The 27,455-nt window shown below is 46.2% G+C and overlaps 1 pseudogene; it reads right to left on the bottom strand.

The window, feature by feature from the left end:
- Nucleotides 1-737: 737 nt before the first annotated feature.
- LOC121052333 lies at nt 738-13,697 on the bottom strand (annotated as a pseudogene).
- Nucleotides 13,698-27,455: the final 13,758 nt, after the last annotated feature.

Below are 27,455 nucleotides of genomic sequence, written 5' to 3'. Positions count from 1 at the left end.
GTGAACTACTTCTTTGGAAGACAAAATATAAGTGCAATTTTAAATGCAGAAACACAAGTTCCAGTTTTGTTAAAACTTAAAATCCTTGAAGAGTGATAGTGAAAACTTGCTTTGTGCAAAATGACCAATACAATCTTTCAAGAATACCAAAACTAGAATTAATAACCATATGCTCAATTTCTGTATGAACTTATTAATTTATGCCATGAAAATAACAATACTGCAGATTTTATGTTGGGAGACATATTTCTAATTGTTAACTAAAAACCTTTTTTTTTTTTTTTTTGAAGCGAAATAAAGGCTAACTCATTGCCCTTATTCGAAATTTTATTGATAATAAAAAGAAGATACAAAGGAGGGGGACTAGGCTGAAACCACTCCCTAATGGCAAGAGAAACAATAAAAAGCGGGGGACTAGGCCAAAACCGCTTCTAATACAGCAATCTAAAACTAACAAAAGAAATAAACAATACAAACTGGAACTCCAAGTAAGAGCCCAAACTGAACAAAATGAAAGTGTACTAGTTAAATTTGTAGCTAGTGCGCAAAGAAACATCATGACCAAATGGAGAAGCGAGAAAAGATGGTAGCGAGAGCCACCAAACTGAACCCTCATGCATAGCGCCATAATTAGACAATTTGGCTGCTACTCCATTGTCTTCTCTATAAATGTGTGAAACATAAAAATTCAGTGGCCGAGCTTGATGTAAACAATTGAGCCAATGGCCCTGAAGACGCTAGGGGATGAGCTTTGGGGATTTAAAATAAGTGAGCACTAGCAAAGAATCTATTTCTAGCCAAATATGAGTCCAACGACGAACACATGCCACTTGAATGGCCTCAATTACGGCCAGAACTTCAGCATCCACTGCACTAGGAACCTCAACTCTTGCGGCAAAAGCACCCACAAATTGCCCTCCTGAATCCGGGAAGATACCACCATAACCTGCTGTATTGGGGTCTCTAAATGACTCATCTGTATTCATTTTCAGCCATGACTCAGGAGGGGGCCACCAAGTAACCGGCTTAAAGCCACGGGCATGGCATTGAAGCGACGACAATCCCAGCAATTTGAAAATAGGGAGAGCACTATCAGATGAAGGATAGGGCTTAAAAACAAGCTGAGTTGACTCCCTAACCATTAAAAGAAAGCGATGTTTAAATCTCTCAGCGTGGAAATCAGTGCATAAATTGCGAAGCCTGTTTCTTTCATTCCAGGTGTGCCATATTAAGATGCAAACCACCATTCTCCAAAGCAACTTGGATGCTGGGGTAGGGGTAAGATTACGTAGTAAATCCATAGATAGAAGGGAGTGTACATCTATTATGTATGCAGGCCAGATGCGAAACAAAGCAAAAACCCAGGCCCAAATATCATGCAAAACAACGCACTGCCAAACTAAATGATGAAAAGATTCAGAATAGACCCGACAAAATGAACACTGTGAGGAGAGATGCACTCCAATTTTCTGAAGATAATCATCAGTCTTGAATCTTCCATGGAAGGCTTGCCAATCAACCAAGCTTTTTCTGGGTTGAATGGCCTTATTCCAAAGAAGCTTGCCCCACTCAACAACCATGCCTGGAACAGCTAATGATTTGTAAGCATCCTTAGAAGCTAAAGCACCTGACGTGGTAGCAGTCCAAATCACTGCATCTGGCAATGGATCCAATGGAATGACAGTGTCCCGAATTAGGACCGCAGCCTCCGGAAATAATGCAGAAAAAATAGCTGGCAGCACCCATTCTTTATCAATGATGAATTTACTAACTTTGTCATGAAGAAAATGTCAGGACCCACCCCGGAATTAGCCTCCTAACTCCAAGATGGACCTGTGGGGCCCACTTTTCGGGAAAATTCGACAGAACCTCCCCTAAAAGTGGACAACCCTAAACCTGCTGAAAACACTTCTAAGTATAATAAATTTCTATGCTTGAAGCCGCCCTGCTTCCTATTAACAATCCGCAAATTTCCAAGTATAAACATCGAACTACACAAACATAACCACTTATATAAATTACAACCCAGCAAATCAAATCTTTCAACTTCCTCCAATATTATACAACTCCCATACACTCATAATTATACAAATGTATAAATCCACCCTTTTAAAGTAATCAGAGCAATCTAAACAACACACTCGAAATATAATACATAAAGTAGGTTAACAAATAACCTACTGAGGATAGATGGCAAAGGTGGTGCTAGCCTCCACTCCTAAGCCGGTCAGCAACGTTGCGGTCTGGGCAATTGAAACCAAAGGGCCCAGGGGGAAAAGTACATAAAAACGTTAGCGTGAGTGGACAAAATAAATAAGTATAAAGGAAGAAAAGTTTATTCTTTCCCACAAATTTCAATTATAAAATCTCGATGCACGCAATGTTTATAAAACGTATTTCTTTAAATTCAAAAACTCGTGAAAAACATACCAGCCCCGCTGGTTAAAAGAAATCGGACTAGCCCCGCTAGTCAAGTAATGATAAAATATGGGGAAGAAATTTCACCATACAAAAGAAGGGAGCCTCCCAGGCTCGGGTCGGAGTGTCCCACACTCTGGAGCATCCCATGCTCTGCTCTTACTCACCCACAAACACATAGTAAGCAGGGAGGAGTACTAATAGGCTAGCTAGCAATAAAATATAGCGACCCAGGTATGGTGGGTAAAAACTATTAAAATCCAATAAATACTTAAGGCTTCCCCATGTCCCACGAATAAAGAAAACACGGGTACGATTCCCAACCGTACCCGGAAATTCTCGTAAAGTCGTATAAATTAACAGCGTGTCCCACACGCTAAAGGAATAAGTAGATTGTCAATGAGGCATTCCCAATGCCCAAAATCGAAAATCTATAAAAAAACATGGAGATTTACTCCAACAAAATTCAATTTGCAAATAAAGTCTCAAATCGACGAATATAAATATAATATAAATAGTATAAATCTGGAAATCACATCGAAAACAATTCGTCGAAAATCAACATCAATTATAAATTCGAATCCGAGCATAACAACTTAATAACCGAAATTCACAACCGGTATAAATCATAAATACTTCATAAAAATCATTATTGGAAGCAAATCCACGAGATAAATCGCAATCAAATTCCGAATTCAATTCACATGCTCGGAAAGTAATATGTCAATTAAATAGAACATGCTTTAATAAATAAATGCATGCATCACTTATTTGAAAACAAAAGTCCACTCACAATGTACGGCTAAGCCTGCCGTCGATCTGAACCCTCCTTGAGGGAATCCTCCTCACGTCCTGTACAATATAACGTTCGTAAACCCATAATTACTGGATGGAAAACTAAATTACGATAAATAAAACAAAACCCTGACATTATCATTATTTGCCCAAAACCTCCCAATCTTCTTCACTAATGTTATTCCCTTAATGTATGGGCTTTAAGGCCGAATCAAGGAAATCCGATGGATGGATTCCTCGCAATTCAATTAATAATTCCACCATTGAACAACATCAAAATCCATATTCATTCCATCTCCAATTCTATCCCAAATCTGCAATTATGATACTAGATGTATAATTGACTAATTATCTCAACAACAAAAGTCAAAGTCCAGCCAAAAACAGTCTCACGGGCCACCAACAGTGGCGGCACGTGGCACCCACGCGCCGGTACTAACCTCCACCACCGGCTACCAAATTCCATGTATAGCTACAACTCAACCCACTGATTAATTTTCTCAACTACAACACATCCCAATTTTACCTGGAAATGGTCGAATTCGGCCGGCAAAGATAACCCAGAAACTCAAGAACCCTAGGTTATCGATTCGGCCTTTACACAGCAAATCTTGGTTCGAGGCTAGGGGCGAAATGATCTCTGTCGAAAACCGAGCCTTCGACGCAGTTTGGTGACCGGAGATGGCCGGAATCGCCGAAAATCGACAATAATGGCGAACTGCTACAGTAACCTTCCCCACTCAAAATCGAGCTCCTTCGGCCAAATCTCCACAAAATACCACCACAGATGCGTCAAGGGGGAGGAGACGAGCTTGGGGATAGCCGGATTTCGTCGTGGGTCGGCCGGAGGGGGAAGAAATCGAAGGGAGAAGATCGGGCCGGAAGGAAGGGTCGAGGAAGGAGAAGAGAGAGTTACCGGGGGGCTAGGTAGATTTTCCGAAAATGGAAATCTACCAACAGTAACTTCCATATATATATTTATTACCATGAACAGTAACTTCTACATTTTGGCCATAACTCTCACATACTAAGTCCAATTTTTACGCACCACATATGCACGCGCTCGGTTTAAAGTCCTCTACAACTTTCATGAACAACATTTCCTCAAATTTTGACCCGAATGAAAAGTCAACTTTTAGGGCCACTAAAATATCGATAAAAAGTAAAAATTGAAAGTATTCGACAATTACCATCCAAATAGTGAATAAATCGTTAATTCTAGGTTCAGGACGTAACAATCTCCCCCCCTTAAGAAAATTTCGACCTCGAAATTAACATACTTGCTAGCAAATAGGTGAGGATACTGCCGTCTCATTTGCTCTTCTGGTTCCCAAGTAGCTTCTTCTACCATATGATTACTCCAAAGCACCTTGACCAAGGGTATAGTTTTGTTCCTGAGTATCTGCTCCCTCCTATCAAGTATTTGAACCGGTTTTTCTTCATATGTCAAATCTTCCCTCAATCGGATAGGTTGCTCTTGTAGAACATGAGAGGGATCAGCAACATACATGCGAAGCATGGAGACATGGAAAACATCACGTACTCTGGATAATCTTGGAGGTAGTGCTAAACGATAAGCAACTGCACCAATCCGCTCCGTGATCTCATACGGTCCGATGTATCTAGGGCTAAGCTTCCCGCGTTTCCCAAATCTTACAATACCCTTCCATGGAGATAGCTTCAAGAATACCCAGTCACCTACTTGAAACTCCAAATCTTTCCTTCTGTTATCTGCATAGCTCTTTTGTCTACTCTGAGCCGCTTTAAGTTTTTCCTTGATCACTTTGACCTTTTCAGTCGTAATTTGTACCAATTCTGGACCAATAAGTTTCCTTTCTCCTACCTCATTCCAACATAGAGGGGTACGACATTGCTTGCCATAAAGGGCTTCATAAGGAGCCATGCCAATGCTGGAGTGATAACTGTTATTATACGCAAACTCTATCAATGCGACATGATTATCCCAATTCCCCTTGAATTGCAAAACACAAGCTCTCAACATGTCTTCCAGTGTTTGAATGGTCCTTTCCGTCTGTCCATCTGTTTGCGGGTGAAATGCGGTACTAAACTGAGACTGGGTGCCCAAAGCCTCCATCAGCTCACGCCAAAACTTTGAAGTAAAGCAGGGATCTCGGTCAGAAGTAATAGAGACGGGTGTGCCATGGAGTTTCACTTTCTCATTCATGTATAACTCTGCATATTTATCCATTTTATAAGTCTTGCTGACAGGTAAGAAATGTGCGGATTCAGTAAGCCGGTCCACAATTACCCAAATGTTATCATGACCATTACGAGTATGTGGTAATCCTGATACGAAGTCCATAGTAATATGCTCCCACTTCCATTCTGGTATCGGTAATGGCTGTAATAAACCTGAAGGCTTTTGTCTTTCTGCTTTCACTTGTTGACACACTAGGCATCTTCTTACATAAGCTGCAATTTCCTTCTTCATGTTAGGCCACCAGTAGTATTCCTTAAGAGTCCGATACATTTTGGTTCCGCCAGGATGCATGGCATAAGCAGAACTATGAGCCTCCTCTAGTATTTCCTGTTTAAGATCATCCTGATCGGGTACACAGATTCTATTCCCAAACATCAAAGCTCCATCCCCTCTGACAATGAAGTCTTCTCTAGCTCCATTCTCCACTGCCTCTCTCAATTCTTGTAGAGCTTCATCATGCAGTTGCGCCTCTCGTACTTTGTCAATAAGGATTGGCCTCACATGGAAACTGGTTATTAGGGCTGCAGATTCATTAGTCACTTCCAAATTAACTCCTGTAGCTCACAATTCATAAAGAAGTGGAACCCGGATTGTTCTCAAATGCGACAAGGAAGGGGAGGGTAACAGAGAAGGATAGGATTTCCTACTAAGAGCGTCAGCTACCACATTAGCCCTTCCCGGATGATACTCGATCGTACAATCATAATCTTTAATCAACTCCAACCATCTTCTTTGTCTCAGATTTATCTCTTTTTGTGTAAGTAAATATTGAAGACTCTTGTGGTCCGTAAAGATTTGACATCGAGCTCCATATAAATAGTGTCTCCAAAGTTTAAGTGCAAGTATTACCGCAGCTAATTCAAGGTCATGTGTCGGGTAATTTACCTCATGCGGCTTCAATTGTCTAGAGGCATAGGCAATCACTTTTCCATGTTGCATCAGAACACAACCCGAGCCTTGCCTTGAGGCGTCACTGTATACCACATACTCCCCACTATCATCAGGCAAAGCTAGGATCGGAGCACTAGTTAAACGCCTCTTGAGCTCTTGAAAACTTTGCTCACACTCTTCTGACCAAACAAACTTCACACCCTTCCTAGTTAACCTAGTGAGAGGAGTTGCAATCCTTGAGAAATCTTGTACGAATCGCCGGTAATAACCTGCCAAACCCAAGAAACTACGAATCTCTGTCACGGTAGTAGGTCTTTCCCAATTTAACACCACTTCTATCTTCTAAAGGTCCACACTAATACCTTCTGCAGAAACAATATGACCCAGGAATCCAATATTGTTAAGCCAAAATTCACATTTATTGAACTTCGCATACAACTGGGCCTCCCTCAAAGTTCGCAACACAATTCTTAGATGTTTGGCATGTTGACTATCGTCCTTAGAGTACACCAAGATATCATCGATGAACACAATCACGAAACGATCAAGGTAAGGACGGAATACTCGATTCATGAGGTCCATAAAAGCTGCAGGAGCATTAGTTAACCCAAACGGCATTACTCTGAATTCATAGTGGCCATATCGTGATCGAAAAGCAGTCTTGGGTATATCAGACTCTCGTATCCGCAACTAATGATAACCCGATCTCAAATCGATTTTAGAAAAGACCTTGGCTCCCCTCAACTGATCAAAGAGATAGTCTATACGAGGCAATGGGTATTTATTCTTCACGGTAACCCTATTCAACTTCTGATAATCAATGCAGAACCTTAAAGAGCCATCCTTCTTCTTAACAAATAAAACCGGGGCACCCCAAGGGGACACACTAGATTGGATGAATCCTTTATCTACTAGTTCTTGTAACTGAGTCTTCAACTCTTTTAATTCAGCTGGGGCCATCCGGTATGGTGCCAAAGATATGGGTGTGGTGCCAGGGAGCAAATCAATACTAAAATCTATCTCCCTAACAGGGGGTAAACCAGGTAATTCGTCAAGAAATACATCTGGAAATTTCCTAACCACCGGTATCTCTCTAATACTCAACTCCTCCTTATTGGTATCCACCACATGTGCCAAATAAGCCTGGCTCCCCTTATTCAACAGCTTCTCAGCGGTCAAAGCGGAAATCATACAAGAAGTTAGAACATTCCGATCACCCTGAAAGGTAATTATTGGCTTCCCTGGACTTTGAAAAACCACAATCTTACGAAAGCAATCAATATTGGCCTGGTGAGTCGCTAAAAACTCCATCCCCAAGATTACATCAAATTCAACAAGATCTAAAGGAATTAAATCAACTTCCAAATTAACACCCTCAATCAAAACACCACAACCTCTAAAAACCCACTCTATCTTAAGCGATGCTCCCACAGGCAATAATACATACCATTCACCAATAAGGAGCGATGATGGCACATTCGCAAAACATGCAAATCTAAAAGAATGCGAAGCACCAGGATCAATTAAAGTATAAGCAGGCTGACCAAAAATAGACAATGTACCAATAATAACATCAGGTGAGTCGCGACCCTCCTGCTGAGTCATGGCATGCAATCTAGCATGAGTGGTGGGACGTCCTCTCTGACCCTTACCCCGCTGCGGGCTACCACTAGCTGCTGAACTGATACGGGTACCGCTAGTAGAAGCAACGGTACCACCAGTAGATGTACCGGCAGATGACTGACCAGCGGTCTGAAAAGGGGTAGATGCAACTCTCTGGGTCAATAGAGGGCAATCCCTCCTAAAGTGGTCCCGCTGTCCACACTCAAAGCACCCAACTGGCTGGTATTGCCCAAATTGGGCTGGCTGACTAACTGGAGTCCTGTGCTGACTACTAAAACTAGCCCTGCTCTACCCAAATTGGCGTCCACTAGACTGTCCCCGAGTGAATCTCCTGATACGCCCCCCGCGTCTAAAAAGAGATCCAATACTAGATCCACTACTCTGTCCACTGCCTACTAAAGATCCGGACCCAGAGCTAGAAGCAGCCTTCTTGGATGGACCCTGATTGGGGCCACCCAAATCTCGAGGTCGGACACCAGATAGAAACATGGTCTCTAGTCGCAGAGCAGCATTAACTGCCTCAGGATAAGTATTAAATAGCACTCCTGTCAACTGCACATGATAATTACCCCCCAATCCATCAATAAACCTGTAGATCCGCTCGCTCTCAGTGGCAACCAGATCAGGCACAAACTGAGCTAACTGGGTGAACCGCTGCTCAAACTCCGTAACAGTCATGTCCCATTTCTCTAAATGTAGGAACTCATACTTCATCCTGTCATGGATAGCTGTACCATAATACCGCCCAGTAAAATGTTCCTTGAACTGTTCCCAAGTGATTGGACCATCATTCCCTAATTCCCTGCTAGTAAAAGCCCACCAATCAAAAGCCACACCATCAAGAAAGTCCACTGCTAAACCCACTTTTCAGTCCTCTGGGCAATGAATCTGAGTAAAGACCCTCTCCATTTTGTTCAGCCAATTTTGAGCATCCATAGCATCAGGAGCATGGGAGAAGCTATAAGCTCCATGCCTTTTCGCTCGCTCCATGGTAAAATCAGTTCTGGAGCCCGGAAGCGCTGCAGTCAACTGCTGAACAATACGTCCCAAAGCTTCCGCTATTCCTCCAGGAGCATTCTCATCTCCTGGAATGGGAGGGGTCTCCCCACGAGTCCGGGGTCTAGGAGGCATAGCACCTGAGATTGAAAAAGAATTAGATGACTCACATCAAAGGTACTAAGACAACTACCTTATACACTTGAAGAACATACTAGCATCGAAGAGCACACGATCGGGATCCGCCGCGGTCGGGCCATCACTCGGAAGATACTAGACGTCCTCAAATGTATAAAGTAATATAATTGACAGGAACGAAAAACCTAATGCTCTGATACCAACTATCAGGACCCATCCCGGAATTACCCTCCTAACTCCAAGATGGACCTGCGGGGACTTTTCGGGAAAATTCGACAGAACCTCCCCTAAAAGTGGACAACCCTAAACCTGCTGAAAACACTTCTAAGTATAATAAATTTCTATGCTTGAAGCCACCCTGCTTCCTATCAACAATCCGCAAATTTCCAAGTATAAACATCGAACTACACAAACATAACCACTTATATAAATTACAACCCAGCAAATCAAATCTTTCAACTTCCTCCAATATTATACAACTCCCATACACTCGTGAAAAACATACCAGCCCCGCTGGTTAAAAGAAATCGGACTAGCCCCGCTAGTCAAGTAATGATAAAATATGGGGAAGAAATTTCACCATACAAAAGAAGGGAGCCTCCCAGGCTCGGGTCGGAGTGTCCCACACTCTGGAGCATCCCACACTCTGGAGCATCCCATGCTCTGCTCTTACTCACCCACAAACACATAGTAAGCAGAGAGGAGTACTAATAGGCTAGCTAGCAATAAAATATAGCGACACAGGTATGGTGGGTAAAAACTATTAAAATCCAATAAATACTTAAGGCTTCCCCATGTCCCACGAATAAAGAAAACACGGGTACGATTCCCAACCGTACCCGGAAATTCTCATAAAGTCGTATAAATTAACAGCGTGTCCCACACGCTAAAGGAATAAGTAGATTGTCAATGAGGCATTCCCAATGCCCAAAATCGAAAATCGATAAATAAACATGGAGATTTACGCCAACAAAATTCAATTTGCAAATAAAGTCTCAAATCGACGAATATAAATATAATATAAATAGTATAAATCTGAAAATCACATCGAAAACAATTCGTCGAAAATCAACATCAATTATAAATTCGAATCCGAGCATAACAACTTAATAACCGAAATTCACAACCGGTATAAATCATAAATACTTCATAAAAATCATTATTGGAAGCAAACCTACGAGATAAATCGCAATCAAATTCCGAATTCAATTCACATGCTCGGAAAGTAATATGTCAATTAAATAGAACATGCTTTAATAAATAAATGCATGCATCACTTATTTGAAAACAAAAGTCCACTCACAATGTACGGCTAAGCCTGCCGTCGATCTGAACCCTCATTGAGGGAATCCTCCTCACGTCCTGTACAATATAACGTTCGTAAACCCATAATTACTGGATGGAAAACTAAATTACGATAAATAAACAAAACCCTGACATTATCATTATTTGCCCAAAACCTCCCAATCTTCTTCACTAATGTTATTCCCTTAATGTATGGGCTTTAAGGCCGAATCAAGGAAATCCGATGGATGGATTCCTCGCAATTCAATTAATAATTCCACCATTGAACAACATCAAAATCCATATTCATTCCATCTCCAATTCTATCCCAAATCTGCAATTATGATACTAGATGTATAATTGACTAATTATCTCAACAACAGAAGTCAAAGTCCGGCCAAAAACAGTCTCACGCGCCACCAACAGTGGCGGCACGTGGCACCCACGCGCCGGTACCAACATCCACCAACGGCTACCAAATTCCATGTATAGCTACAACTCAACCCACTGATTAATTTTCTCAACTATAACACATCCCAATTTTACCTGGAAATGGTCGAATTCGGCCGGCGAAGATAACCCAGAAATTCAAGAACCCTAGGTTATCGATTCGGCCTCTACACAGCAAATCTTGGTTCGAGGCTAGGGGCGAAATGATCTCCGTCGAAAACCGAGCCTTCAACGCCGGTTTGGTGACCGGAGATGGCCGGAATCGCCGGAAATCGACAATAATGGCGAACTGCTACAGTAACCTTCCCCACTCAAAATCGAGCTCCTTCGGCCAAATCTCCACAAAATACCACCACAGATGCGTCAAGGGGGAGGAGACGAGCTTGGGGATAGCCGGATTTCGTCATGGGTCGGCCGGAGGGGGAAGAAATCGAAGGGAGAAGATCTGGCCTGAAGGGAGGAAGGGTCGGGGAAGGAGAAGAGAGACTTACCGGGGGCTAGGTAGATTTTCCGAAAATGGAAATCTACCAACAGTAACTTCCATATATATATTTATTACCATGAACAGTAACTTCTACATTTTGGCCATAACTCTCACATACTAAGTCCAATTTTTACGCACCACATATGCACGCGCTCGGTTTAAAGTCCTCTACAACTTTCATGCACAACATTTCCTCAAATTTTGACCCGAACGAAACGTCAACTTTTAGGGCTACTAAAATATCGATAAAAAGTAAAAATTGAGAGTATTCAACAGTTACCATCCAAATAGTGAATAAATCGTTAATTCTTGGTTCGGGACGTAATAGAAAAGGTAGAACACTCGACTCCAGATTGTACATATCACATAATGGAACTCCCAACCAATTATCTTTCCAAAAGGACACACTCTCACCATCACCAATTAGCCACCAAACATTAGATAGGAATAGAGGCCATCACTTCTTCAACCCAGTCCAGACGGAAGACTTTTTATAATAAGACCAAGGTTCCAACCCCAATTTCAAGAACCGGCTTTTAAGAAACAATGCCGAGGGTGACAAACAAGTAGCAACCGCCCAACAACGCTTCAGTAAAAGAGACTTATTTAGATGAAAGAGATTCTTCAACCCCAAACCCCCTTGGGATTTAGGGACCAAGCAATAAGAATAGATCCTTTCTTTAACGGATCTCCAAACCAGAAGAAATTCCTCATCCAACTTTGGACTTTGCGCAATAGCGAGCGAGGCCACTCATAAACCTGGAAGCTATAAATCAACAAACTCTGGATAGTAGCTGTAATAAGTTGAAGCCTTGAAGCCTGAGAAAGCCGCAAACCTTTCCATGCAGAAAGTTTGCATCTTACTTTATCAGTAATAGATCTGAAATAATGAGCTTTTGGACAACCTTGAAAAATTGGCACGCCAAGATAAGTAAAAGGGAGAGGACCCTCTCGAATCCCAAGAATACGCTGAATAATAACCTCTCTAGGCCTCGCAAATTTTCCCAGGAACACAGAAGATTTAGCTTTATTAATTACCTGCCCAGAATTTCGAGCATATTCCTCCAAGAAATGCATTAAGGCTCGAATACTTCGAGAATCACCTTGCATAAAAATCATGACATCATCCGCAAAAAGTACATGAGAGGGGGAGATAGTTTTCCTGGGCAAGCAAGTCTATTAATTCTTCCTCCATTAACTAGATCGGACAACCTCGACTAAGAACTTCCTCTGCAATGCAGAACAGCAACGGTGACAAAGGGTCGGCTTGTCTTACACCCCTAGAGCAAGTGAAAAAACCACAGGATTGACCATTCACTGAGACAGAAAGGTGTGCAGAGTGTAAAATGCTATCCACCCAATTTATGAAAGTAGAGGAGAAACCAAAAGCTCTGAGGACTCTAAGTAAGAAGTTCCAATCCAGCGTGTCAAACGCCTTACTGATGTCTAGCTTCAGAGGCATTTTTCCACCTTTGCACCTGTTGTCCAATAGATTAATACATTCTGAGGTTAAGATAATGGGATCAACTATAGACCGCCCTTTGACAAAGGCACTCTAGTTCGGAGAGATGATTATAGCAGCTACTGGACTTAGATGAGTAGCAACTATCTTAGAGATTATTTTAAAAGCAAATTAGCTAGAGCAATTGGATGGAAGTCAGAGATTTTATCCGCCTCTTGTGTCTTTGGAATTAATTTAATCAGACTGGAATTAAAATGTGGAAGTACAAAACCTGTTGTAAAGAAGCTCTGAACAGCAGAAATCACGTCTGAAGCCACAATATTCCAACATCGCTTAAAGAAACATCCGCTATAGCCATTTGGCCCTGGAGCACTGAACTCATCCATTGAGAAAACTGCCTCATGAATGTCAATTGAAGTGGGAACTAAAGTAAGGGACTTATTCTCCAAGTTTGTCACCAACCCAGGGATCACTCTCTCCACCAAGCCCGAATTTACAAGATTGTCATCTTTAGTAAAGGCCCCTTCAAAGTGTCTGACAATGTGATTTGCTATCTGATCATGGTCTATCAGAATTCTATTTCTAGCCCTCAAAGAAGAAAGGGATTTATGTAGCTTTCGGATTTTTACCATGTTGTGTAAAAAGGATGTGTTCCTGTCCCCCTCAGTCAACCATCTTATTCGCGCTTTGTCATGAAGCAATGAGTCCTGCATTGTAAGCGTACTCTGATAATGTTGATAGGCCAAAAGCTCCCATTGCAATCTTTCTTCAGAAGGACCCTGAGTTGAAATTTCAGTTTGAACAAGATCCAATGCCGATTCTGCTGCATAAACCATGTGATGCACATTACCAAATGAGTTGATATTCCACTCTTTCAACCGATCCTTTAGAGCTCTTAACTTCGCTAACAAACAATACTCAATCAAAATCATCATATCATACTATCACAGTAATCATATAATTCACAATTTCACACTTTACATCACATGATCACAGTAAGGCATTCAACCATATATGCAGGATTCCTTCAATATGCATGATCAAGCATTCCAAATATGATTATGACAACCCTTTCCATATGCTAAACAATAATCCGTATGACAACTCTTTCCGTATGCAGAAATTGAAATACAAGTTCTGGGATTCCCAATGAACATACCTTGGCCTCTGCTACAACGCTGCAACAATTATTTTATAGCGGAAGCAAAAGAAAACAAGTAGCAAATTTCAACCCTTCCTCATGATCCAATCAATTCTAAAGAGGGGTCTTGAATCCCCATAACTGAGAATTTATCTCAGTGAGCCCTAACTCAATCCGATCCCTAAAGCACAAGTGTCTAACGGTAATATTCTTTAAATAATATATAAATTTTGGACTCGGGTTTGGGCCTATTTAATGAATTGGATTAGTACTAAAAACCGGGTTAAAAAACACTTAAGGCCTGCTTTACAATAAATAGAAAATATATTTTATTTTCCAGAAAATAATTTTTCACAGTATGGTTTTCTAAAAACAAAACAAAAACGCATGATATGTATTTTATGAAATTTCTAAGCTCTGATACCATTTGTTAATCTACATGATGCAATAACAGAACACATCAACTACAAGATCAAATCATCCAACACACATCAAGAACAAATAAACCAGCTGCACAATATCTACATAATCTGCAGAATAGCTTTCCTAGTAGCATTCAGACTGGGTAGGCACGGGGGTTCGTTGGGAGTCGTCCGCTAGACCATGATCACTCTTGCCACTACCAGAACGCGTAACTCCGGTCTGAGCAGCGGCAGACCCATCCACTGGCACAGACGGTCGGCTCGACATGCTAGCAGACTGGGACGCTTTGACCCAATCAATGGTGCCCTTCTTATTCAGCAGGTCCAAATTGGCAGCGGCACCAGCCTTCGTCGCCTCAGTCAGGGCTTGCTTATATACCACAGATTGCTTGAAGGATTCCACGGCGGCAGCCTCGGCACGGTCCTTCTCACCTCCCAGCCGGGCAACCTCACCCTCCAACTTCTTCAGCTCCGCAGTTTTGGAGGCAGACTCCCGATGCAGAATCTCAACCTTTTTAGCCTTGGCCGCTACCTGGTCCTTCAGCAGAGCTACATCTTGCTCCAGCTGGAAAACCCGCTCATTCCGCTCAAGGTCCCCCTCGACGGCGACGCTCAACTTACCGCGGGCATCCAGGGCGTCACACTCTGCCTTAGTGAGTCGCCACTCGGTCTCGGCCAACTTGTCTTGCTCCTCCTTCAGCTTCCTCTAGAGACCGTTAATTTCCTCCCTCAGTTGCCTGTCAATCCGAGGTTGGCTCGATGCCACTAGGAACAGCTCGTGCAGCCCAATGGACAGATGTCCAAAGGCCGAACTGAATGGCGACTACTAAACGGCCGTCGAGCGAACTGTCCCATCAAGCCCACTGAACCCAAGCCTTTCGCATAGATGGAACAGGAATTCCCTCTCAGGATCAGTTAGAAACTTCGCATACTCAGAGAATGAATCTAGACCGCCCTGCAGCACCTCTCCACCGACAACCACAGTCACTAGCTGAGAGGCCTGCTTAGCCTTCTTCTGTTGGCGGGCCCCGATGGTCTCAGCATCGTCTGCCTCGTCCTCCTCTTCATTATTGTTCTGTCGGGGCTTCCTCTGGAGAACCGCCCGTGTGGCACCAGTGGCAACAGGCCTCGGTGGTGCCTGCGGCTCCAAGCAGGCAATGGTAACTGCCTCTTTCCGCGGCACCGTTTTCTCTTTCTGAGGCCCTCGCCTCTGGGTGGCAACTTTCTTGGTCCTGGAGGGAGAGACAGCGGCTTGGCTCCCGCCGACATCCCCTTGCTCTGCGCCACCCCCAATCGGTCCTTCCGTCTGGCCAGCAGGAGGGAGGTGTGAATGATGGGGCATTGGCAGCACCACCAAATTCTCTGATGCACTCACCGCCAGGGTCTGTGGGACGACAATGGTCTGCTGAGCGGCCAACCTGGCAAAGTACATGCCTTCCAAAAAATCCTCAAGTTTGGCGCTGTCCATAACTATGTCGAACGCCTCCTGACTGGCTTTGTTACCCTACGGTGAATCTAAACAACCATAACACTAGTCAGTACAGAACACAAAAAAAAAAAAAAAAAAAAAAAAAAAAAAAAAGGTCGGCAGGATGTACTTACCAACTGTGCGTGTCAGCCTCAGGTCGACCAACAACTCCCACCCTGTGAGAAGGCGAAGGTCGAGCAGGTTGCGGTTCTGTCAACAGCCCTTTATCCTCGCCACGCGGTACTCCTCACGCATCAAATTGAAATGCAGACCCGCTACACAGAAAACGAAGCAATGATTAGGAAAGATAAATTACAGGCATATCATGCAAACAAAATCCGCCAACTTCGGTCAGCGGCAGCTAGCAACAACCTCGGATTGGCTGAAACTCCGACTTAATCCTATACGTCGGCGCCCCATCGTTTGCTCCAGCGTCATACTCCCACCCTGAGGTCGCAACGCAAAAGGTCGCCTGCCAGGGAGACATCGAATCTTTCAAATTCTCTATCAACTTGGGTGCCCCCTCTCGGCGGGTGAGGTTCACCTGTCCGCTACACCCTTGTCGCCTCACGTAGACAAGTTCATAGACATGGAATACCTCAGCCACGGTCGGCCCTTCGCACCCAGATAGACGCCAAAGCGAGTTCAACGCAAGCAGCAACCGCCACATGTTGGGGCAAATATGCCCGAAGGCGAGGTCAAACTCGCACACTTGGATCTGGAGGTTGGGGAGTAGAGGAAAGGTGACACCTTGGCGGAGATGGCCTCGTGAACGGCAGCATACCCCGCTGGCATAATGGAAGCCTTCTCATTAGCGGTTGGAGGGAGCAACTTCACCACGCCGGAAAGGCGAAATACTCGCTTCACACGGTTGACTGCGGCAGCATTCATCGGTCCTCCCGCCTCGTCAACTGCCTTACCGTCACGTAGGACCCAGGCGGACTCTATCTCTTACCCCTCAATGGAACCGCTAGCGGCGCTGTTACTAGCTAGCCTTTCCTCACGACGTTTGCGGGTGGCGTCCTCCTCCCTTTCTCTAGAACTCTTGGGGCACCCGGCACGACCCATTGCCACTTCCCAGGGTATGGTCTGTAGTGGCTTGATATCAAGCGGATCGGACAGTGAGGTTCCTGCAGGGGCGGACGGACGCAACGAGTCAATAAAATCCTATCCACCACACTGAGTGACACGTCAGACCCGGAATCCTCACTGCTCGAGATCTCTACGACACTAGCCATCACAAACCCTAAAACCCAGGTCAGTTAGTTCCAAAACGATCTAAACTAACCCTATGACAATTTTCAATCAAGAACAACAAAACCCAAAAAACCCAGAAGTACCAAAACAAGAACACAATGCTTATACACTCAAAACCCATATTCGATCATCTAGTAAACCTGAGAACCTCAACTCTCTGTCAAACACCTAAACCCATCCCTAAACATCATTCTAGACCCTCGGAACACACCGATCCAGGGCAGAAACCACTCTAAACACCAAAAACAGAAACTGACGGAAAACAATGAAATAGAGACTCAGATCACCAACATGAGAAATGCTAGCTCTGATGTGTGTGGCGAAGTCTTTCTTCACTTCAGTGGACCTTTTCTTCGACAGACAATAACCTCGCTCGAGTTACAGAACGAAAACCTTGAAATTTCAGGCAGCAAAACCAAGCTTGAACATGACAAATCAGGATTTGAAGGGCAGAAGATGTCAAACCCATTGTGGTTTCCCTATCTTTTATGTCAACATCAAACAAATCTAAGCCGTCTATGGAAAACGACATCACACGACAGCCGAACACGTGCCCCACGATCACACTTACTCTCCGGTTACAAAATCCATAATTATTCACATTAATGGCTAAGATACGGGCGTGCTAAGGAGTAGTTATCCCACATGCTAACCCTGTACATGACGACCATGTGTCGGGCGCCTTCAGACGAAGCGTCTATCCGAATTAACCGTCAAAAGGGCAAGTATACCAATCGTCGAGTCTCCGCTAAACACAACTCCACTAGCGAAACTTCTACCTTATCTCTTGCAAGCGAGATAGCTAAGTGCAACTTCACTAGCGGAACTTCTCTCTTTCCTCTTGCAAGCGAGACAATCTCCGCTTAGCGCAACTCCGCTAGCGGAACTTCACCCTTTCCTCTTGCAAGCAAGACAGTCTCCGCTAGCGCAACTCCGCTAGCAGAACTTCTCCATTTCCTCTTGCAAGCAAGACAGTCTCCGCTAAGCGCAACTCCGCTAGCGGAACTTCTCACTTCATCTTGCAAGCGAGATAGTCTCCGCTAGCGGGACTTCTCACTTTTCATCTTACACGTGACAGGCTCCGCTAGGTGCAACATTGCTAGCGGAATTATCTCCATCTTGTAAAGGAAATTCCTCACCGCTTACTTTCAACTGAGAAAGTTCAGCCAACGGTGGTTCTGAGGCAATGCCTCATAACAGACAACGACCGCCACGTGGCGTCGTACTCAAGATATGTTCCTCTGAGACAAGGGGACTCGTCAACAGTCTTCGACTGCCGTTATCAGGCACGTTTCGGGTTTCAAAGCTTGGGCTCGCTACCCAACACCCTCTGCTCAGTGCAAATCCCCCTCAACAAACAATATGCCAGCCAAAAGGAGGTCTATCTTAGCCGGGGAGTGGGGGACTCCTTGGGGGGCCTAGCAGGGGCCTACCCTAAAAGGGTATCCAGCGTTTGCTCAAAACAAATCCATGGTTGACAACGCACTGACGCTAATTATGCTTTTGCAAGTCTAGCGGAAGTAACGCTTTAAAACTGCTAGGCAACTCCCCAACCAAGATTGCCCTCCTTGACTGGGGACATGGGGGACTTGTACTTATATGAGCATTTGCCAAGCATAATTAGCTACAATGAGCCACGCTCATGCTACCGCCAGCGGTACCAACTCCTACCAGCGGAGTGACCTACGGAAACACAGTCAAGCAGGCTACCGCCTGAGCCCAGGCTCACCCCCAAATCACAGCCGATGCGCCGGCATGCACCGCCACCCGCCTCGTCAAGATAGCATTAGAAGCTCCAGAAGCTGGGAATTGAAGCATATCAGTCCCACATTGAAAATATGGAAGAGATCAGCCTCTTCCCCACCTATAAAAGGTTCTCTCCTCTCTCCTCATTAATTACGCATTTACTACTTACCTACTGTTATTCTGTCAACACGAATACATTGACTAACTTAGGCATCAGAGAAGAGAAGACCGCCCAACGCGGTCTCCCTCTGACGCCCTTTGTATTCTAATTTACAGGTAGCGGAAGTATCGATCACACCACAAGTAGCCGCCCGCCCATCAGACCAGCGTTAACCGAAGGTTTAGCCACCGCTAGATCTTAGACATTAACAGTAGTAAATGCGTAATTAATGAGGAGAGAGGAGTGGACCTTTTATAGGTGAAGAAGGGGCTGACCTCTTCTTTGTTTTCGATGTGGGACTGACATGTTTCAGTTCCCAGCTTCTGATGCTTTAGCGAAGCGATCTTGACATGGCGCGTGGGCGGTGATCTGGGGGTGAGCCGAGGCTCCGCTAATAGCCTGTAATGCTATGTTTCCGTAGGTCACACCCTTGGTGGTTATTGATACTGCTAGCAGTAGCATGAGTGTAGCTCATTATAGCTAATTATGCTTAGAAAATGCTCATGCAAGTACAAGTCCCCCAAGTCCCCATTCAAGGGGGCCAATCTTGGTTGGGGAGTTGCCTAGCGGTTCGAAGCGTTACTTCTGCCAGACTTGCAACAGCATAATTAGCGTTAGTGCGTTGTCAACCATGGATTTACTGAACAAACGCTTTTTACCTTTTAGGGTGGGCCCCTGCTGGGCCCCCCCCCCCCACTCCCCTGCTAAGATGGGCCTCCGTTTGGCCGACATATTGTTTGATGAGGGGGATCTGCACTGAGCAAAAGGTGTTAGGTAGCGAGCCCAATCTTTGATACCCGAGTGTCGGGGGTCAACGGGCCTGATCAGGGCCTTCAAAGACTATTGACATGTCCCCTACGTGCCGGATGGACGTAGCTTGACTGCAATGCCACCTGGCGGTCGTCGTCAGAATGTGGCATAGCCTCAGGAATCGCAGTTGGCAGAAGTCCCTCTACTGATAGAAAGCGGTAAGAAGCGTCGCGGGGACCTTCTGGCTTGAAGCTCAGCGAGCGGTGTTATGCTCAGCAGAGAATGTTTTGCCTGCAAGATGAAGTAAGAAGTTCGGCTAGCGGTGTTGCGCTTAGCAGAGACTGTCCAACTTGCAAGATGAAAAAGGGAGAAGTTCCGCTAGCGGTGTTGTGCTCAGCGGAGACTGTCTCCCTTGCAAGATGAAAAGTGAGAATTTCCGCTAGCGGTGTTGCGCTCAGCAGATACTGTCTCGTTCCAAGATGATAAGTGAGAAGTTCCGCTAGCGGTGTTGCGCTTAGCGGAGACTGTCTCGCTTGCAAGATGAAATGAGAAGTTCTGCTAGCGGTGTTGTGCTCATCGGATACTATCTCGCTTGCAAGGTGAAATGAGAAGTTCGGCTAACGGAGACTGTCTCGACGATTGGTATGCTTGCCCCTTTTTGAAGGTTACTTCGGATAGACGCTTCGTCTAACATCTCCCGACACGTGGCCATCATGTATTGGTTTGGCGTGCGGGTGTATGCTGCTTCCGCACGCCCGTCTCTTCGCCATTAATGCGAGTAATTATCGACTTTGTAATCGAGGCGATGCCTCGGTTAATCCGGATACTGATTGCAATCGTGGGGCACGTGTATGGTGCTGGTGTGATGTCATTTTTTAGCGGACGGTCCCGATCTGATTGACGTTGACATAAAAGAAAGGGAAATCGAGTGGGTTTTGACATTTTGTGGACTTCAAAACCTAACTCATCGTCTTCAAGCCTTGTTTTCCGGGAGCTGAGGAGTGCCTTCTGTAAATCGAGTGAGAGCGTTATTCTATGAAGGAAAGAGATTCTTGGAAGTGAAGATACACATCCCAAGCGCCCTAGATCTCCCATATTTGCAGGTTGGTGATCTGAGCCATTTGTTTATTTGTTTACTCCTCGTTTCTGTCATTTGATAGTTTTTGTTGTGCGAAGTAGCTGCTATTGTTATAGTGTGTCTAAGGGTCTAGAAATGTTTTCTGGGGATGGGTTTAAGTGTTTGTGGCAGAGCGTTGGGTTTGTGGATTTGTGATGGTCAAATCTAGGTTTTTGGTATCATGTTCTTGTTTTGCTATTTTATAGGTTTCTGAGTATGGTTGTTCTTGGTGTTCTTGGCTAAACTCTGATGTAGGGATAGTTTAGATCCTTTTGTAACTAACTGACCTAGGTTTTAGGGTTTGTGATGGCTAGCGTCGTAGAGATCTCGAGCAGTGAGGATTCTAGGTCTGACGTGTCCCTGAGCGTTGCGGATAGGATTTTTATTGATTCATTGCGTTGGTCTGGTCCTGCAGGAACCTCACTGCCGAAACCTCTAGACATCGAACCTTTACAAACTATACCCTGGGACGTAGCAATGGCTCGAGGTAGGCGTCCAGAGAGTTCGACGGGAGAGAGGAGAGGTTGGCTAGCAATAGCACCGCTAGCGGTTCTGCTGGCGGGGGAGAGGCTCGCAAGGAAGAGATAGAGTCAGCCTGGGTCCTTCATGACGGTACTCCAGTTGACTAAGTGGGAGGTCCGATGACTACGGCTGCCGTGAATCGGCTAAAGTGAGTGTTCCGCCTTCCTGGCGTAGTGAAGTTGCGTCCGCCGACAAGAGATGAGAGAGCGTCGATTTTGCCAGCAGGGCATGCCACCATCCACGGGGCCATCTTCCGCCAAGGAGTCACGCTTCTGCTGCTGCCAAATCTTTACATCTTGGTTTGTGAGTTTGACCTTGCCTTTGGGCAAATTTTCCCTAATATGTGGAGATTGTTGATGGCGCTCAACTCGCTCTGGCGTCTGTCCGGTTGCAAAGGTCCGACTGTGGCGGAGGTGCACCACTTCTATGAGCTAGCCTACATGAGGCGCCATGGATGCAGCGGACAGGTGAACCTCACTCGTGGCCAGGGGGCGCCTAAGTTAATCAAAAATTGAAGGATTTGATGTCTCCCTTGCGGTCGACCTTCTGTGTTACGACCACGGGGTGGGAGTGTGATGCCTGGGTAATTGATGGGGCGCCGACGTTTAGGATTATGTCGGAGTTCCAACCAATCTGAGGTTGTCGCTAGTCCCCGCTGACCAAATTTGGCAGTTTTGCTTTGTGATATGCCCTTGTTTTTTTTCTAATCATCGATTGTGTCTCTATGCAGCGGGCTTGCGCTTTAATTTGACGCGCAAGGAGCAGTGCCGTGTAGCGAGGATAAAAGGGTGCTGGCAGAACCGTAACCTTCTTGACCTACACCTGCTCACAAATTGGGAGTTGCTAGTCGACCTGGGATTAACTCGCGCCCTTGGTAAGTATCTTCCGCTAACCAGTGCATTTTTATTTTTGTGCCATACTCTAACTGGTGTTGTATTTGATTGTTCAAATTCTGTTCCTGGTAACAAAGCAAGTCGATCTCTCGGAATTACAGGATTTCTTGGAGGGCACGTATGCCCCTAGGTTGGCGGCTCAGCACACCGTCGTCGATCCCCAGACCCTAGCAGTGAGCCAGTCAGAGACTCCGATGGTGATGCCAATGCCTCATCACTCACACATCGCTCCTGCTAGCCTGATCGTGGTGTCGGTCAAGGGTTGTACCGAGCAAGGGGCTGCTGGTAGGAGCCATGTCACTACTGTCCCCACGAAGACCAAGGAGAGGGTTGCCGCCCAGCGGCGAAGGCCCGAGACAGAGAAAACGGTGTCGAGGAAAGAGCTCGTTACCATTGCGAGGCTTGAGCCGTCAAGGCCTGTCGTCGTGGGTATTGCTCAAGGTGGCGGTCTTCGGAAGATGCGTCTGAATCACGTCGATGAAAGTGAGGAGACAGTCAACGCCGTGCTAATCGAGGCGCGCCAGCAGAGGCAGAAGAAGGCCAAGCAGACTCCACTACCAGTGACTGTTGTTGCCACCGGGGAGGGGCCAAAGGGGGGATTGGACTCTTTCGCCACCTACGCGGAGTTCTTGACTGATCCAAAGCGAGAGTTCCTCTTCCATCTCTGCGAGAGGCTCGGGTTTGGAGGGCTGGATGGGACTATTCGCTCGACGACCGTTCAGTAATCGCCATTCAGTTCAGCATTTGGGCATCTGTCCATTGGGCTGCACGAGCTGTTCCTTGCGGCATCGAACCAGCCTCAGGTTGAGCGGCAGCTGAGGGAGGAGATTGAAGGTCTCCAGAGGGAGTTGGGGGAGGCACAAGACTAGCTGGCAGAGACCGAGCGGCACCTGACCAAGGCAGAGTGTAACTCGTTGGATGCCGCAGCAAGTTGAGTGTTGCCATTGAGTGGGACCTTGAGCGGAACGACCACGTATCCCGGCTGGAGCAAGACATTGCTATGCTGCAGGAGCAGCTGGCGGCCAAGGTTAAGCGGGTTGATATCCTTCAGCGGGAGTCTACCACCCAGTCTGTGGAGTTAAAAAAGTGGGAGGGCGAGGTTGCCCGGCTGGAAGCTGAGAGGAGTTGCGTAGAGGCCGCCGTCGTGGAGTATTTCAAACAGTCCCCGGTATACAAGCAAGCCCTGACGGAGGCGGCATTCCAAAGCTTGAATGAGTACTTGGCAGTGATCACACTTCTTTCCATTCCGGTATAGGGTGAGATACTATACATCTACCTAGCGGTATCCCTATCAGCGGTAAGCTGTGCCATCGTACGATGAGAGGGTCAGGAGGAGCTCCCAGTGTTCTACGTCGGCAGAGGCATGAACGGGGAACAGACAAGGTATACCCCCCTGGAGCAGCTCGCTCTAGCACACATTGTCGCCGCTAGGCACCTCCGCCAATACTTCCAGGCCACACAATCCATGTCTTAACGAACCAACCGCTGAAGCAAATAATGTAGAACCGCGAGCACTCCAGGCGTCTCAATAAGTGCCATCGAGCTCAACGAGTTCGATATTGAATACAAGCCAAGAACCTCCATGCAAGGCCAGGCGGTGGCAGATTTCATCGCTAAGCTCACCGAGTGTCAGGAGGAGCACAACTTAGGGACATAAAAGGCTAGCACAGAAATGGTAACCGCTGAGGAACCATCCCCCCAGTAGCAGTCAGAATGGAACCTCCACGTGGACAGCTCCGCTTGCGCCAAAGCCTGCGGCGCCGGAGTCATCTTGACTGGACCAGGGGGACTAAACGTGGAATACGCATTAAAGTTCAATTTCAAAGCCTCAAACAACATGGCGGAGTATGAAGCGCTCATTGCCAGCTTACTCCTCGCCATCGACTCAGGGGCTGACAGTGTCAACATATTCAGCGACTCCCAGCTAGTCGTTAACCAGGTCAACGATAGCTTCCAGACCAGCAGTTAGTGGCATACTTGGGGTACGTCAAGACACTCCTCAAAAAATTCAAATTTCATACCATCACATAGATCCCTAGGGAAAAGAACATCAAGGTTGATTCACTGGCCAGACTAGCAAGCTCAACTACACCAAAGTCCAGCGGATACAAGGGTGGAATGCCTTGACAAGCCAAGCATCACCAAAACACTAGCGGAGATCTTCAACATTGAGATCAATCCCAGCTGGATGGATGAAATCATAGAATACATGTGCAATGGAACGCTATCTACAGTCAAGATCAAAGCAAGGCAAGTTAAGCGGAGGGCAACTCGCTATAACATCCAAAGTGGCAAGCTTTACCGCCAGGGGTTCACCCATCCCAACCTCCGGTGTCTAACCCCAGAGAAGGGAAAAGTCATTCTTGCCATGATACACGCTGGGGAATGTGGAAACCACTCAGGCGCCAGATCTCTAGCCAATCGCACAATGCGACATGGCTACTTTTGGCCCACACTCAGCGACGATGCCAGAAGGGTGTCAAGGTCTTGCCACAAATGTCAACAATACGCTGACCTCCCCCATCCCCCGTGGAACCCCTGTCAATTATCATCGGCTCATGGATCCACTCCACATGGGGCCTGGACTTGCTTGGAAAATTCCCAACCACCAAGGGCCAATTCAAATACATCATTGTCGCCATCAACTACAACAGAAAGTGGATTGAGGTGGAATCGCTAACAGCAATAACTACCGCCAAGGTAAATCATTTCCTCTAGAAGAACATCTACTGCCGCTACGGCGTCCCCCGCACAATCATCACAGACAACGGCACCCAATTCAACAACAAGTAACTCATATCTTTCACCGCTAACTTGGGCACTAAGATGAGTTTGCATATGTCGTTCACCCACAAACCAACGGCCAAGTCGAAGCAGCAAACAAGATAATCAAGAAGCTGCTAAAAACGAAACTCTACAACGCCAAGGGTTTATGGGCGGACAAGTTGCTGGAAATTCTGTGGGCCATCAAGACTACCCCAACTTCCGCCACCAGTGAAACACCATTCTGTATGATGTTCGGCACTGAGGCTATCCTACGCATCGAAGTCACCCAACCTACCGCTAGGGTCGAGGGCTACTGCTCCGAGACCAACGGCGAAGGCGTCAACCTCAACAAGGACCTTCTCAAGCAGAAACGCCACAAGACCCATTTGCACAACTTGCAAAACAAGCAACGGGTATCGTGTTTCTACAATGCCAAAGTCAAGGCCCGAAACCTCCAACTTGGGGACTGGGCAATGAAGGAAGGCATTCCACCGCCAACGACACTCCGCCCAACTTGGGAAGGCCATACAAAATTGTGGAGGTCATTGGCCCCGACACCTTCTACTTAATGGACAAGGATGGCGTCACAACGACCCACCCTTGGAATACCGAACACCTTCAGTATTACTACAAATAGTCATGCCGCTACCCAAGAGCATCTTAACTTAGCTGAATTTTTGTTCAATATTTAGCTAAGGGAAGCTACCCAATGGGTACAGCCCCTCTTTTGTAAACGCTGATCTATCAGCTATCAATGAAACAAGGAATTATTCAAACCATTGTCACCTTGTCCAGGACAAAGTTAACTGGCGACGCCAACAACATTTGGAGGACCACGTCCGCTACATCGTGCACTTGGAACAATTTTAATTCCTTTAATGTTTCGTTGATCGACAAAAGCATAAGTCAAAACTCTAGCGACATATCAACATGTAAACAACGTTAACATATCTTCAGCGGTCATCCAACACTTAGTCAAAATATATGAAAGCAATAATTTCACTTCATTAAAAGACAAACAAATATGTTACAACTTATGGAAGGCATCAGTGGCCAAACAAAAAGCACTAAGTCTCCTAAGACTCTCCTTGCGGGGCTGCATCACGGGCACCGTCCACATGAGTCGGTTGAGCGATCGAACTACTTGTCTGATCGGAGCCATGAGCGATGGCACTTGGTGTAATCATTGTTCCATCCTCACGGGTATTGGCCGCCATGAACCGGACGTGATATGCATCGAAAGCCGTGGGCATGGGAGATTGCTGGGGTCCTTCGCTTGACTGATGGAGGGACTCACCACTTTCAGATCGTGCACCTTCGGGCTGTGATGACTCAGGATCACCTTCAGAGGCCAGCGGCTGACTCCCCTCCGCTTGTAGCTGCGCAACCTTCTCCTAGTCAATCACCCCCTTGGCATTAAGCTTCTTGAAGTTGGCAGTGGCACCTGCTATGCCAGCCTGCGTCAGCGCATCCTTATACTCCTTTGACCACTTGAAGGCTTCAATGACAGTAGCAACCAACTTCTCTCTCTCCGCCTCCCAGCCCTCAGCTCGACGCAGTAAGCGCTTTATCTACTCCGAGCGAGCGGCAGACTCCCACTGAGCGTTATCCAGCCTTTACCTTAGCTGACAACTGCTCCTAGACGCGAGCAATTTCCTCCTGCAACTTCGCCACCTCAGCATTGTGCTGAACGTCCCGGCTAATGGCAACATCCAACTTTTCCCAGGCATCCACCAAGTTCACCTCCGCCTTCGCGAGTTGCTGTTCACATTCTTGTAGCCGTTTCTTGACAGCCTCCAACTCTGCCTTCAGACTGTCAACCTCCGCGCAAAGCTCTTGCTCAATGGAGGATGGCTTGGAAACCGCCAGAAAAAGTTCATTCAGCCCAATGGCAAGATGGCCAAAGGCCGAGCTAAATGGTGACCGCTGCAGTGAGGTGTCTCTCATGGTGCCATCCATGCCACCAAATCCCAACTGCTCGCATATACCGAAGATCAGTGCTCGCTTTTTGCTCATGAGAAATTCAGCATACAAGGCAAAGGAGTCGAGATCGTCTGTTGACACCTCCCCGCCGACGTTGGCATCCACAGTCTTCCCATCCTTCCGCGCCCTTTTTTGTTATTGGCGCACGGACAGCGGCACATTGTTCCCCGCCGCCTCCACTTCCTCATTTTCAGGCTACCACCTTTTCTTCCCCTGGGGGTAATCAGGACCATAACAGGGTCACTTACTCCTACTGACGCATCCGGCTCCAGGCCTGCTATGGTAACTGCCTCGCCACAGCCATAATTCCACCGCGGCATGGGTTTGTCCTTCTGTGACACGCGGCACTCACCGGCGGGCCTCTCCACGGCCTTCTCGTGGCGCTAACCCTCGGCCACCGGACGCTTTGCTTGGGCGACGGCCGATCGTACTTCTAACTCCCCGGCGAGAGGAAGATGGAAATGGAGA

Source organism: Rosa chinensis, chromosome 3 (genome assembly GCF_002994745.2).
Source record: "Rosa chinensis cultivar Old Blush chromosome 3, RchiOBHm-V2, whole genome shotgun sequence".
Classification (NCBI taxonomy): Eukaryota; Viridiplantae; Streptophyta; class Magnoliopsida; order Rosales; family Rosaceae; genus Rosa; species Rosa chinensis.
The sequence above is the reverse complement of the archived record's forward strand: the minus strand, read 5'-3'. Positions and strand labels throughout refer to the sequence as shown.